Source organism: Sarcophilus harrisii, chromosome X, assembly GCF_902635505.1.
Source record: "Sarcophilus harrisii chromosome X, mSarHar1.11, whole genome shotgun sequence".
NCBI lineage: Eukaryota > Metazoa > Chordata > Mammalia > Dasyuromorphia > Dasyuridae > Sarcophilus > Sarcophilus harrisii.
This window is the reverse complement of record NC_045432.1, coordinates 26081460-26096659: the sequence shown is the minus strand read 5'-3', so window position 1 is coordinate 26096659 and position 15200 is coordinate 26081460.

The following is a 15200-nucleotide window of genomic DNA, read 5'->3' as shown; positions in this document are numbered from 1 at the left end:
TTCCCTCCCTTTTCACATATCAGACAGGTAGACTATCCCTTGCTCTCCTAATTTGCTTATAGTATCACCCTTTATGTCTAGAACAAGAACCCATTTTGACCTTATCTCATATCTTTTAGATGTAAGATGCTGGTCTATGCCTAATTTCTGCCATACTATATTCTAATTTTCCCAGAAATTTTTGTTAGTGTGTTCTTGTCCCAGAAGCTGGAATTTGGGGATTTATCAAACACTAGATTGTTAGAGTCATTGATGATTGTGTCTTTTGTACCTAACCTATTCCACTGATTCACTACTCTATTTCTTCACCAGTACCAAATGGTTTTGATGACTGCTACTTTATAATATAGGTTTAGGCCTGATATGGCTAGGCCCCCTTTCTTTGCAATTCTTCTATTAATTGCCTTGATATTCTTGATTTTTTGTTCTTCCAAATTAGTTTTATTATTTTTTCTAGCTCTATAAAGTAATTTTTAAAAACAATTTGATTGGTATAGCCCTGAATACATAGATTAATTTAGGCAGAATTGTCATTTTTATTTAATAGTTCTATCTGCCCACGAGCACTTGATATTCTTCCAGTTGTTTAGAAATGACTTTATTTGTGTGAAAAGTGTTTTATAATTGTGATCATATAGTTCCTGGCTTTCTCTTGGCAAGTTGACTCCCAAATATCTTATATTGTCTACAGTTATTTTAAATGGAGTTTTCCTATCTCTTGCTGCTGGGCTTTGTTGGCAACATATAGAGATGCCGATGATTTGTGAGTTTGCTAAAGTTGCTAATTGTTTCAAATAATTTTTAGTTAATTCTCTAAGATTCTCTAAATATATCATCATATCATCTGCAAAGAGTGATTGTTTTGCTTTCTCATTGCCTACAATTTCTTTTTTACCTCTTATATCTAAAGCTGGCATTACTAGTATAATTTCTAGACCATTCACCCTGGTCTTATTGGGAATACCTCTAGCTTATCCTCATTGCACATAATGCTTGCTGATGGTTTTAGATAGATGCTACTTATCATTTTAAGGAAAACTCCATTTGTTCCTATATTCTCTAGTAAAACTTTTACTCTTTGCAAATGATATGATAGGGTACTTGGAGAATCTTAGAGATTCAACCAAAAAAAGCTAGTTGAAATAATTAACAACTTTAGCAAACTTGCACAATATAAAATAAACCCACATAAATCATTAGCATTTCTACATATTACCAATAAAGTACAGCAGTGAGAGATAGAGAAATTCCATTGAAAATAACTGTAGATAATATAAAAAACTTGGGAATTTACCTGGCAAGATAAACCCAGGAACTCTAGCGAACACAATTACAAAACATTTTTCACACAAATAAAGTCAGATCTGAACAATTTGTAGCTATGACCAAAGGTCTATAAAATTGTGCATAGCTTTTGACCATTATTAGATCTGTTTCCCATAGAGATCAAACATAAGGGGAAAATACCTATTCGTACAAAACAATATTTGTAGCAGCTCTTCCTGTGGTGGCAAAAAATTGGAATTTGAGCAGATGGCCATCAATTGGGGAATGGCTGAACAAGCTGTGGTATACAATAGTGATTGAATGTTATTGTGCTGGGCAGGATGGTTTCAGAAAAACCTGGAAAGACCTATATGCACTCATACAAAGTATCGAACAAAACTAGAAGATCGTTGTATACAATAACAGCAATATTGTAACAATGATCAACTGTGAAAGACTTAGTTACCCTGATGAAGAAGATGATCCAAGACAGTTCCAAAAGACTCATGATGAAAAATGCTATCCACTTTCAGAGAACTGATGAATTCTGAGTGCAAATTGAAACATACTTTCCCCCCATATCTTCTAAGTTAGTATTTTATTTTCCCCTAGTTACATGTAAAAAAAAACATTTTTAAACATTCGTTTTTAAAATTTTGAGTTCCAATTTTCTCCCTGGACTCCCCCCTCTCATTGAGAAGGCAAACAGTTCCATATAGGTTATACATGTGTAGCAAGGCAAAACATTTCCATAATAGTCATGTTGTAAAACAAAACAGATGAAAAAAACTTACAATAAAGAAAATAAAAGAAATAAAAGTAAAAGTAAAAGTGAAAGTGAAAGCTTTATTTTTCTGAGTTTTTTTTTTTGGCAACATGGGGTAATATGGATATGTTTTGCATGACTTCACATTGCTTGCCTTCTCAATAAGTTGGAGCGAGACTAGAGGAAGGGAGAGAATTTAAACCTCAAAAATTTCAAAAATGAACGTTAAGATAAACAAAGTATTAGAAATCATTGGGCCAGCAACATCACTAGGGGAGGAAAAAAGCAACCTTCCCCTAGTTTATGGTGAGCCCTTAACATCTCTGAATTTCAGTCTATGAAGTCTCCATAAAGTTATTGTCCCTATAAGGGCTTTTTACATAATAACTACCAAACCTCTCAGAAGTCTGAGTCCTCCCAGGTTCCAGCCTCAAATCTCTGCAAGTCTCCCCAGTTGATGGATGAATGGATTCAGAAAAGGCAGGGAGACAAATCTAAGTCCAAGGGCAAAGTCATAGTCTCTTCCAGTGTCCTAGCCACATTCCTGGGTTTTCAGATTAGCCAGCAAAACTCAAATAGGCTTTGAGCTCCCCCTAATGCAGTAAATACAAAATATAGGAAGTAATTGGTGGTAGGATAGGGCACTAGTCCTTTATGGGATCTAGAAGTGCCTGTGATGGGAAATAGCTAGGCCAAGGAACAGTGAAGGAAAATAGGGAGTGACAGAAAAGAGCTCAATGGGCCATGGCAGGAAAGTTAGGAATTTGGGAATCCTACAATCCATAAAGAGTTTAGATTATGAGACTGACTTGGGGAGGCATTTCTCTTAATTCCGATTTTAATTTAACTGAGTGGGGGGCTAGTGCCTGAACGGTGGAGGAGAGTCAATCTCCTAGTGTAAACTCTCTAGCCCAATGGTTACTGGAGGTTTTGCCCCTTTGAGAACCTTTTATGGATGAACAAGCCAATGCTTGCCCTTATGATATTTCCAATCAAAGAGGGAAGATTACAAGAGAAGAATGTGGTGTGATAAAAATGCTCTGGATCTGGAGGCAGGAGACTTAGGTTCAAATACTGAACCTACTTACCAGCTATGCCATATGAGACAAATCATTTAACCTCTCTGAGCCTCAGTTTCTTCCTATATAAAATAAAAGTTTCTTGGCCACCACCAGTTGTCCTGACCTATGTCTTGCCACTGGACCCTGATAGCTCTGGAGAAAAAGTGAGGCTGATGACTTTTTTTCCAATAGTATTTTATTTTTCCAAATACATATATAGTTTTCAACATACCTTTTTTTTTTTTTTTTTTTTTTTTTTTTTTTTTTTTTTTTTTTTTTTTGCTGAGGTAATTGGGGTTAAGTGACTTGCCCAGAGTCACACAGCTAGGAAGTGTTAAATGTCTGAGATCAGATTTGAACTCAGGATCTCCTGAATTCAGGGCTGGTGCTCTATCCACTGCACCACCTAGCTGCCCCTCAACATACATTTTTGCAAAACTTTGTATTCCAAAGTTTTTTGCCTCCCTCCCTTCCCTCCCCCTCCCCAAGACAGCAAACAATCTCATATAGGCTAAATATGTGCAATCCTTTTAAACATATTTCCATATTTATCATGTTGTGCAAGAAAAATTAGATCAAAAGAAAAAAAAACACAAGAAAGAAAGAAACAAACAAACAAAAAGGTGAAAATCCTGTGCTTTGATCCACATCCAGTCTCCATAGTTCTCTCTCTGGATGTGATTGACATTTTCCATCTTAAGTCTATTGGAACGAGGCTGATGACTTTGCCTTATTGAAATCCAATTCACTTGCAAGTCAAGACATCCTCCTCCTGATGTGATTGATGCTCTCCCAAAAGGAAGGATGAACAAACTGTCAACGGTCTAGACTAAATGACCCCTAAGGTCTTTTCCAGCTCTAAATCTATTAAGTTCTCTTTTAGCCCCAAATCCTGTGTTCATGATACAACTGTGATGGAGCAGTTCAAAGTTCTATGGAAATTTAAGTAAGGAGAGCTTCTTCCCAGCTGAGGGGACCAGGGGATTTCAAATGGAGGGAATGACATCTGAACTGGACTTTGAAGGGGAGGAAAACATTCATCATATAGAAAGGAAATGAGAAAAGAGAGGATGAGTTCAAGGAACAGTCAATCAACAAGTTTCTATTAATTTACATACTTTGGGTCAGAGATGCAAAGAAAGGATGAAAAGATGAAAAGATGAAAGATGGACAAGATGAAAGAGGAAAAATCACTATCTTTTCTCAAGGAATTCACATTCTGATGTGGGAGATAACATTGCAAGCGACATATTGCATAAACAAGCTAGAGACAGAATCCTTTGGCTTTAAGGATCAAAGGGAAGGCACTAAGTATGGAGCATAGGGAAAGGATTTCTGTAGAAGGTGAAATTTTTAGCTGGGACTTGAAGGAAGCCAGGAGGCAGTGAAGAGGAAGGAGAGAATTCCAGTAAGAGTCGAGGATCTGGCGATGAGATTCTGATTCTGAAGTTCCTTTTTTATCATAAGATAATAATAATAACAACTAAATTTAGATCATGCTTGAAGATTTACAAAGCACTTTCTATATATGGGCCCATAAAATATTAGACCTAGAACACATCTAGTTCAAATCCTTCCTTCCAATTTTCCAGATGAGGAAACCGAGAGATGGAAAGACTTTGGGGACTTGAAGGAAACCAAGGAAGCCAGGAGGCAGAGATGAGGAAGAATTCCAGCAAGAGTCGAGGGAGTGGCGATGAGATTCTGATTCTGAAGTTCCTTTATTATCATCGGATAATTAAAATAATAATAATAGTAATAATTAAATTTTTATCATGCCTTAAGATTTACAAAGCACTTTCTATGCTTTAAGATTTATTTACAAAGCACTTTCTATATACGGTCCCATAAAATAATAGACCTAGAACTCATCTAGTCCAACTCCTTCCTTCCAATTTTCCAGAAAACTGAGGAGGAAAACAGTTCCAGGAAACTGAGAGAGATGGAAAGACTTGCCTATGGTCACAGGAGACTTCTGCAAACATTGTCAACTCAGTCTTGATGACAGCAGCTACTAGATAGAAAACTCCATATCCGACTGTATTGATAACATCTCACATATCAAGAGGACACATATACCCCCAAAGGGGTCCAACTCTGTTCTCTTGTCCTAGATCGCAGTTAGAGAGAGCAAAGCATTTGGTCGCCATTCTCCGCTTTCAAAGTACGGCTTCATTTTCGGAGTCAGGTAGGCTCCATGAACATTGTGTCCAGAGTTATCTCCCTGAGAGCAATGGTGTCAAAGTACCCGGAATGGGGACAGGAGACCTGCCAAAACCTAACTAATGGCTCTCCAGAACTTTACTTACTAAAGTGGGAGGGGAAGGGAATTATCATTATAAATTAGATGAACGCTGAACTTAAAATTAATATGCTCTCTGCAATAACTCTGATGGTCGCACGAGGGCGCTCTGAACAACTAACAAAGACAAAGGTTTTTAAATGGCATTTTTTTAAACTTCCTTTTTTTGATGGAAAAACATTTTTTCTTTTTTCTTCGTTCTAAAATTCAATTGTATTTTATTTTTTAGTCCAAAGTCTCTCCCTCTCCCTTCTCCTTAAGCCTCCTAAAGAGGGCAACTAATAAAGACAAAGTTTTTTTTTTTTTTTAAATGGGCATTTTTTAAAAAACTTCCTTTTTTTGATGGAAGAACATTTTTTCTTTTTTCTTTATTTTAAAATTCAATTTTATTTTACTTTATGGTCCAAAGTCTCTCCCTCTCCCCTCTCCTCAAGCCTCCTAAAGAGGGCAACTAACAAAGACAAAGTTGTTGTTGTTTTTTTTTTTAATGGGCATTTTTTAAAAAACTTCCTTTTTTTCTGATGGAAGAACATTTTTCTAATTTTTTTCTTTATTCTAAAATTCAATTTCATTTTATTTTCTGGTCCAAAGTCTCTCCCTCTCTCCTCTCCTCAAGCCTCCTAAAGAAGGCAACTAAAGACAAAGGGTTTTTTTGGGTTTTTTTTTTGTTTGTTTGTTTTTTAATGGGCATTTTTAAAACTTCCTTCTTTTCTAATGGAAGAACATTTTTTTCTTTATTCTAAAATTTTTTGTTTTATTTTCTGGTCCAAATTCTCTCCCTCTCTCCTCTCCCCTTCCCCAAGCTTCCTAAAGAGGGCAACTAACAAAGACAAAGTTTTTTTTTTTTTTTAATGGACATTTTAAAAAACTTCCCTTTTTTGATGGAAGAACATTTTTTCTTTTTTCTTCATTTTAAAATTCAATTTTGTTTTATTTTCTGGTCCAAATTCTCTCCCTCTTCCCTCTCCTCAAGCCTCCTAATGTGGGCAACTAACAAAGACAAAGGGGTTTTTTATGGGCATTTTTAAAAAACACTTCCTTTTTTCGATGGAAGAACATTTTTTTCCTTTTTTCTTCATTTTAAAATTCAATTTTATTTTATTTACTGGTCCAAATTCTCTCCCTCTCCCTTCTCCCCAAGCCTTCTTCAGAGGGCAAAGGGAAACGAAATCCATTACAAACATGTAGTCAAGCAAAACAAATTCCTGCACTGGATGTGTCCAAAAGAAAAAAAAAAACTAACAACAACAACAAAAAAAACCCCAACCCAAATCCCCTCCAAACTCAGGTTTTAATTTGCCCTCTGAGTCCATTAACTCTGTCTGGCAGAGGACAACCTATTTTATCAGAAATCCTCTGCAATTGTGGTTGGTTATTGCCTTGGGGCAGCTAGGTGGCGCCCTAATGCACAGAACACCCTGGCTGGAGTCAGGGAAAACTCATAGTCCTGAGTTCAAATGTGGCCTCCGACACTTAGTAGCTGTGGGACCCTGGACAAATCACTTAACCCTGTTTGCCTCAGTTTCCCCATCTGTAAAATGAGCTGGAGAAGGAAATGGCCAACTATTCCAGTATCTTTGCCAAGAAAACCCCAAATAGCACCACAAAGAGTTGGACAGGATTGAAAAACATTGTATTGGTTGGAGTTCCTAAGTCAGAGTTCAAACATTTGTTTTTTCTATTTCCTATCAATGGAACAATTTTTTTTTTTAAAAAGAAGTGCTTTATAACAAATACATATAGTCAAAGGAAACAAATCCCTTCCTTGGCCATGTCCAAAAGGATACAGACGTGGATAGGGAAAATAATCAGTGCCCTTTGTCTGTCCAAAGCACTGGTGAATTGGGATCCTTGCCCTTGTTCAGGTGAATCCATCTTTCCACTTGGAGTGTAGTAAGGGAAGACTTCCCAGGCCAGGGACTGTGGGGAGATGCCCAGCATCATGGGGAAGGAAGCCGCGGGGTCACTGGAAACAGGCCAGAAATCAGCTGGAGCGGGCTGGGCTGGATTTCTTTATCTAGAGCAAGCGACTGTCCGGAGGACAGGGATTCAGGCTGGGGTAGAGGGCCTGCACGGTCAGTTAGGTGCTTTGGGAATATTAGTTCCTAAGGAGAAAGGAGGACACAGGGAGGGTCTGGGGACTGGCGGGGCTCCTCAGGGAGCTCAGCAAGGGGAGGCCCAGCTGATTTCCAAGCCAAGTTCCTGCCTGAGGGGGCTGTGGGAAGCAGTACAAAGGAGGTTCCATGAATGGCTTGGCTTCCTGACCTCCCGATGCCTTTGTCCCGGTAGCTGGGACCACAATCCCCACCCAGAAAATCAGCTCCACCCTGGGTTCTGGGCTGAGCCGATCCACATGTATTTATAACATATATTATAACATATTATAACATTTATAGCCTCCACAGAGGCTCCAGACCTCAGCAAGGGCAGGACCACTGGCCCTTGCAGGCAGACCTGGGAGCTAGCTCTAACAACCAGGCTATTGCCCATTCCCTCAGCCCCCTCTTCAGTCTGTGGGATCCGGTCTCCAGCGTGTTAGACTCTGGATTCAAGGGGTGAAAAGCTGCCGAGAGAGGCCCAGGTGAGACCTGGAACACCAGTAAGTGGGTGGCGAGTTTGGTAGGGATCCAGCACCTTGAGCCTGAGGCCCCACTTGGGCCTTCTCCTGGCACGGCAGAATTGCCTAACATTCTGGCCATCGGTCCTGTTCTGACTCGGTAGTTCCTGTCCACTTGAGGGGCCTCCCTGGGTCCTGCAGCCCATTGAGCCCAGCTCCCTCAGTGAGATCTTCCCCCTCTCAACTCAGATTGAGTCCAAACCACCTTGGAGCTCAGCTGGGAAAGAAGGCTCACTCCTCAACCAACTCAAAGAGGAGTAAAACTGGGTGCTCTGAGATGACGAAGTAGGCCCCTCGTTAGCTCTGGGTGCTCCGAGATGATGCAGTAGTCTCCTAAGCCACCAGGCCACACCACCAGGCCACACACCTGCAAGGGGGCAGGGCTTGTAAAGCCCAGAAACCCAGAGCTGGGAGCTGCCTCAGCAGCCACTGGCCCATCTCGGGACTAAACAAGAATCAGAAGAGTAAACACTCCAGCCTCAGTCAGCCTTAACTTCCAGGGGAAGCCTACTCTTTTCCAAGGTAGCCACGTCTGTGTTTATCTTTAAGACAAAATCCTTTTTTTCCTATCTCTACACAGCATTTGAATCTTTATCTCTATAATATTCCACTGATGAAGCTATCAGAAAGCCCAGAGACATCCAATGCAGGAAACAGAGGCAGAGATACACAGAGATAAAGAGACACAGAGAGACACAGACACAGATACAGACATAGAAAGAAACAGAGACCACAGAGACAGACACATACACACAGAGAAACAGAGACACAGAGACAGAGAGACAGACATACACACAAAGAAATAGACACAGAGACACAGATATAAACACAGAGAGAAACAGAGACACACAAAGAGACAGAGACACAGAGAGACAGAGATATAAACATATTCAGAGACAGAGAGAGACAAAGACAACACAGAAAGAAACAGAGACACAAAGAGAAGCAGAGACAGAGACGCAGAGACAGATACAGAGACAGAGATATACAGAGAGAAACAGAGACACAGAGACAGAAAGACAAGAGAGAGATATGAGTTCTGCTTTTATCTCCACATTTTAATGCAAATGAACAAATATTCATAATCCGTTAAACGTAAGTCCCTCTGCTAGGCACTTGGGATGTTTCTCACAACTGAAAGGGGAGAAACATCCTTCCCCTTCCTCAATTAATTTTTTTCTTAGAATATTCTGTCTTTTACTCGGTCGCTCCTCATCTTGAATCACATCTATTTTGTGCATGTGTTGAATCCTCCCCATCACCTCCAGTATGGTGCTTAATTCAATACATATTGAATGAATGAGCCAACACTTACTCTACTTTGAATAACTCTAGGTGGTGCAATGGATAGAGCACCAGGCCTGGAGTCAAGAAGACCTGAGTTCAAATCCAGTCTCAGATACTTACTAGCTGTGTGACTCAACAAGTCAGTCCATCCTGTTCGCCTCAGTTTCTTCATCTGTAAAATATGCTGGAGAAGAAAATAGCAAACCGCTCCAGTGTCTTTGCCAAGAAAATTCCCAAAGCGGTTACAAAGAGTCAGACATGACCATACAACAATTGCAAAGTTCTCCTGGATACTGAGCCTAAATCTGCTTCTGTTTAATTTTCACAAGTTTTCCCTTATTCTATCACCAATAAGCCAAGCTGAGCAGAGCCAATCCTTGGCAATGCTCCCCGGCTCCAGTACATGGGGCATATACATTCACTTCACGGACCTTAAGACAGCAGGGCAGCTTGTTTCCCAATAAGAATGACTGTTTAGCTAAGAGAATTGAGATGATGTTCCCACTCCATTTTCTTTTTTCTTTTCTTTTCTTTTCTTTTCTTTTCTTTTCTTTTCTTTTCTTTTCTTTTCTTTTCTTTTCTTTTCTTTTCTTTTCTTTTCTTTTCTTTTCTTTTCTTTTCTTTCTTCCTTCCTTCCTTCCTTCCTTCCTTCCTTCCTTCCTTCCTTCCTTTCTTTCTGTCTTTTTTCTTTCTTTCTTTCTGTCTTCTTTCTTTCTTTCTGTCTTTCTTTCTTTCTGTCTTTCTGTAATTTTGCCCAGAGTCACACAACTAATAAATGTTAGGTATCTGAGGTCAAATTTGAATTCAGGACCTCCTGACACCAGGACTGGTCTATCCGCTGCAGTGCCACCTAGCTGACCCTTCCACCTTCATTTTCAATAATAGCCCCCCTCCACTCTAGAGCCAGCACCCACTCTGGTCTTGGGAAAGCCTGACAACTAAAAAGAAGGGTCAGATTCTTGACTCTCACTCCTCGGTTCTTTTAAATTGCCCACCCCAGCGTCCTAAGGAACATTACTTAAGATAAGTTGGGCTTGTATCTGGGGCCTTTTCAAAATGGGGAATAAAAAGGCCCTCTCACACTCGCTATCAAGACTAAGATTGCTGTTTCCTGTACACAAAAGGAATGTTTAAGGCATCTCAGACTTAGCAGAATGCTTTCATGGGAAACCTTAAGCAAGTGGCAGCAGCAACATAACTGCTATTATCTTCTCCCTGGAGGTTGAAACTTAAACATCTAAAAGACATCACGTGTCTCCTGAAGCACTTTGTGGGACTGCTGAGTAAACATTTTATATTTCACCTCATCTTTGTACTGTCAAAACAATCCCTTCTAGGTTACGTGCTTATCGGAGAAGACAACACGTGAAGGAGAGAGAGAGAGAGAGGGGATGGGAGAAGGGGATGTGTCGGATCCCGGGGAAGCTCTATGGAAGCCTGATTCTGGGTGAGATAGGGCAAAAGCTCAGCCAGCAGAGCCCAGGTTAGTTCTGTGGGTGGTATCTAGAGGAGGAGACGGGGATGATTGCCAAAATGGAAGTCATATAACGGGAAAGATGACTAGAGTGATCTGTTTGGTTACTTATGTTCAAGAAAGGAAGACAAAAGTAAAGAGGGAGCTAGGGCTCCAAGAAGCTAGAGGTGGCTAGAGACCCAGATTCAGGATTGCCCAAGGAGGACATGTGTTCATGAGCCAACTTGGGGCCCGAGTAGGGAAATGAAACCATCCCCACTACCAGCACCACCCTTCCAGAGGGGAGACTTGGCTAGTCTTGACATGATCTGCACATGAGAAGAGAGAACGAGAGTAGAGTCCCTTATTTTTAAAGGTCCCATGAGTCAATACTTCTTCCTGATTAAGAAGATTTTTTTTAATCTTCTCAAAACATTTTCAGTTTTGAATCATATATATTCTGCAGTTCCTGGAAATTTAGAGGGGAGATTCAGGGAACACTTCCTGGTGGGACCTAGAGGCCTGTTCTTGTGCATGCTTTGTGGGGTATAATCCCTACTATATTTGTATGGGATGTCTCAAGACCCTTCAGCAGCCCGCCACTGTTTTAATGAGTGCTGATCTTCTCAAGGGGGCAGGTTCTACTCCATTCATTCGCTCTCGGACTGGAGCATTCAGGAAGGGAAAGGGTAGAGGCCTGGTCCCACATTGAGACTAAGAGGGAAGAGATGGACGTCCTGAGCACTGGGTCTCCATGAAATATTGAAAGTTGCAGAGGAAGGCCTCTAGTATGTGTAGTTGATCCTTTTGAGAGGATTTCCTGAAAGACATGGACAAAAAACCACTTGCCGATCCAGCGAACATCAGGTTGTCTTCCTTTCTTGAACACAGGTAACTAAACAGATCACTCTAGTCATCTCTCATGCTATAAGACTTGCATTTTGGCCATCATCCTCATCTCCTCCTCTAGATACCACCCACAGAACTAACCTGGGCTCTGCTGGGTGAACTTTTGCCTTATCTCACCCCAGAATCAGGCTTCTATAGTGCTTCCCCGGGATCTGACACATCCCCTTCTCCCATCCCCTTTCTGTCTCTCCTTTATGTGTTGTCTTCTGTGATCAGGCAAGACCCCCGCTGTTCTGGCTGGAGAAGAACACCAATTTCCTGCACGTGGTTTGTCTGAGGGTTACATATCCAGAAGGCCTCATTCAACCTTGAAGCCCCTGAATGTAACAGGACGTTTTTGATCCTTCTCAGGATCGTTCCTGGTCTCTCGAGATTCATTTTATGGACAGGTCTACCTTGTCCAAGCCTGCTATGTCCCCATTCCACTTAAGCAGCTGGAGTTTCTGGGAAAGATGAGACACTTCCAGGGTCTCTTGCTGCCAGCTTAACCAGAGCGGGTTAGCCATTGGTGTTGTTCCTTAGCCGGTCACCAAATGGTGGGAGCAGCTGTAAAATCATGGCGGTAGAATTACTTGCCATGGTTTCATTCCTTAATGATCCTGAGTGAGAACAGAAGCAGCTTCTAAGGACAGAGATGTCCCACATAGTCTGAGTGGAGCCAGGGAGCAAAAACAGAGCCAGTCTCACACTTTGACATGCATTTAAAGCATAATGAAGCATCTGAGCTGCCTCTTCAATCTCCCTTTGTTTCTCAGGGTTCCCAGGAATTAGAGAACACAGTCAATCCTATAAGCCCACGATGCTGATGGTTACTCAGGGGACGGGGAAGAGAGATGAGAGGCCAGGACTGAGACCCTGCAACACTAGTTTAAGGATGGGAGGGAAAAGCTCTCCCTCTGAAGCTGAGCAGCTTCCAGCTTCCAATTCCACTCAAACCAAGTTAATTCAATCCAACAATTAGGAAACACCTCTCTTGTGTAATGCCCTCTGCCAGGCCCCAGAGCAGGGATTTTGAAGTTTTTTTAGCCATAGGACCCTCTGGCATCCTGGGAAAGTTCGGTACTACTAGATTTGTTGCCTCCATTCACGACCGAAGGAAATGAAATATTTCAGTTAGAGATGAATGAAATAAAGATATATTTCCTCCCACAGTGAAATCTATCCCCAGACTCCAGGTTATATATCTCTGCACTTCAGATACAAAGAAAAAGCAAGCCAAAAAACCAGTCCTTCAAGGACTGCATATAAACATGTAAGGATATACATGCTTATTTGAGGAGGAAGAGGGCACAAAAAAACTAAAAAAAAAAACAAAAACAAAAAACAGGTGGTACATGAACTGACTCTTAAAGGAAACTAGAGATTCTAAGAGATGGAGGTGAGGAGAGAGGATCTTTCAGGCATGGGGCACAGCTTAGGCAAAAGCATGGAAGTGGGATATGGACTTCTGAGTTTGGAGGAAATTGAATAGGTCCGTTTGGGTAGAATATAGACTGTGAAAGAGAATAAAATACTAGAAACCTAGACATGTAAGCTAGAAGCAGATTGAAAGGCTTTAAATGCCTAGCTAAGGAATTTATATTTTATCCCAGAAGCAATAGGGAGCCATTGAAGTTTGTAGAAGGCCAGAACTCTAGAGAAGTATTCTTGAAATAAAGTGCTAACTCAGTGGAATTGATGAGATGATGGTTCTCTAGTTCCCATATATACTTAGTGCTTAGTGTGATGATGTAATGATTCTGTAGTTCACACATGCTCAGTAGGCTGTTATGATGTAATTGTACTAAGGTATATAAGGGCTAAGAAGGACTGGAAGAGAGACATTGCATCTTTGACCAGCCTCGCCTGCCTTCATGACTTCTCCACTGAGACCAAGGACTCGGGCCGATCCCGAAACCTCAAGAAAGCTAGCCCAGACATTAGAGAAGTTTCTTGAGTAAAGGAGTGATATGGCTGAACATACGAAGGAAGATAATTTTATTTATTTGGATGTCATTTTTATTGGAAATTTTTGTTTTTACACCTTATTTCTGAAAATATCTGTTCCTCCTCTTTTTTTAGCAAGTGAATCATCCTTTATAGCCCAGATTTAAAAAGCAAAAAGAGAAACATGCAATTCAACAAAACTAACCAATACGCTGAGTGTGTCTGAAAGCATATGCAATGTTTTGCAGCCATAGCCCCCCACTTCTGCATTTTATTAATTCTTCTTTGAGGCCTAATTTGACCAATAAAATTACACTGAATCCAGTGGCAATTTTTTGTTTTTTTCATTACAAAAATAAGAGCTAGCGTTTGTATATGCTACCTCATTTGTTCCTCAAAATAACCCTAGGAGGTAGGCGCTTTTATGATTCCCATTTTAAAGAAGAGGAAATTAAGGTAGAAGGAGATGCAGTGGCTTGCCCAGGGTCCCACAACTAGGAAGTGTCAGAGGTCAGACCAATGCTCTATCCATGGTACCCCTCAGCATTTACATTGCCATCATTGTGCTTATTTGCCCTGGTTCTGGCTTACTCTGTATCTATTCCTATAGACTCGGGAGGATTATTTTCGCAGTATTTTGTATTGGAAAGAGGAGAGATGGGGAGGGAGGAAATCCGTTAGGAGCGTGTTCCAGGTGAAAGGTGATAGGCCCCTGAACTAGCATGGCGGCTGTAAGGGAAGAGGAGACGGCTGACGGAGATCCACAGAGGTAAAATTGACAGTTCTTGGCAACTGACAAGCTACAGGCAATGAGTGTGACTAGTAACCAGGGAAGTTCGGAAGAGTGTGGAGGGGGAGTGAGGAAGGAAGAGCATGAAGTCTGTCTGGAACAGCATTTGAAATGCTTACTGGACACCAGGCGGAGATGACTAGCAGGCAGTTGGTGATTCAGGACTGGAGGTCAGGAGGGAGACGAAGGCTGGATAAATAGATCTGGGAGATGATAATTGAATCCACGGAAGCTGATGAGCTCACAGATGAGGATGCTGTTGAGAGATTAAAGCTTAGGATACCACGGTGGGGAGTTTGAGGAGGTTGGGATGGGGGGGCGTGGCTGATGATCCAGCAAAGGAGATGGAGTGGGAGCTGTTAGACATGGAGGAGGAGAAGCAGGAGGAACCAGTGAAACAAAGACTCTGGAAGGATGGGATATACGAGAGAGAAAAGGATGACTGATAGCTACCAAGTGCTCCGGAATGGGGTATCAAGAAATATGGGGACTAAAAAAATACCCACTGGGTTTAACCCTAAAGAGATCCTGGTAACTAGCCTTGGCGAGCACAGTTTCAGTTGAATGGTGAGGTGGAAACCAGAATGTAAGAAGTTGCAGAGTGGGTGGAAAGGAAGTGGGGGTAGTGAGTGTAGACAGCTTTTTATAGGAGTTTGGTGGTAAAAGGGAGGAGAGGTAGACGAGTCAGATTCATTTTCTGAAACTAACTCTTCTGGACAGCTAGACGCCAGAGGGATAGCAAGGGATCCCAAGACCCTTCTCCATCCATTTGTCTCTCCTCCCTTCCAATGCCAACTTTGTTCAACTGTAACATGAGGCACCT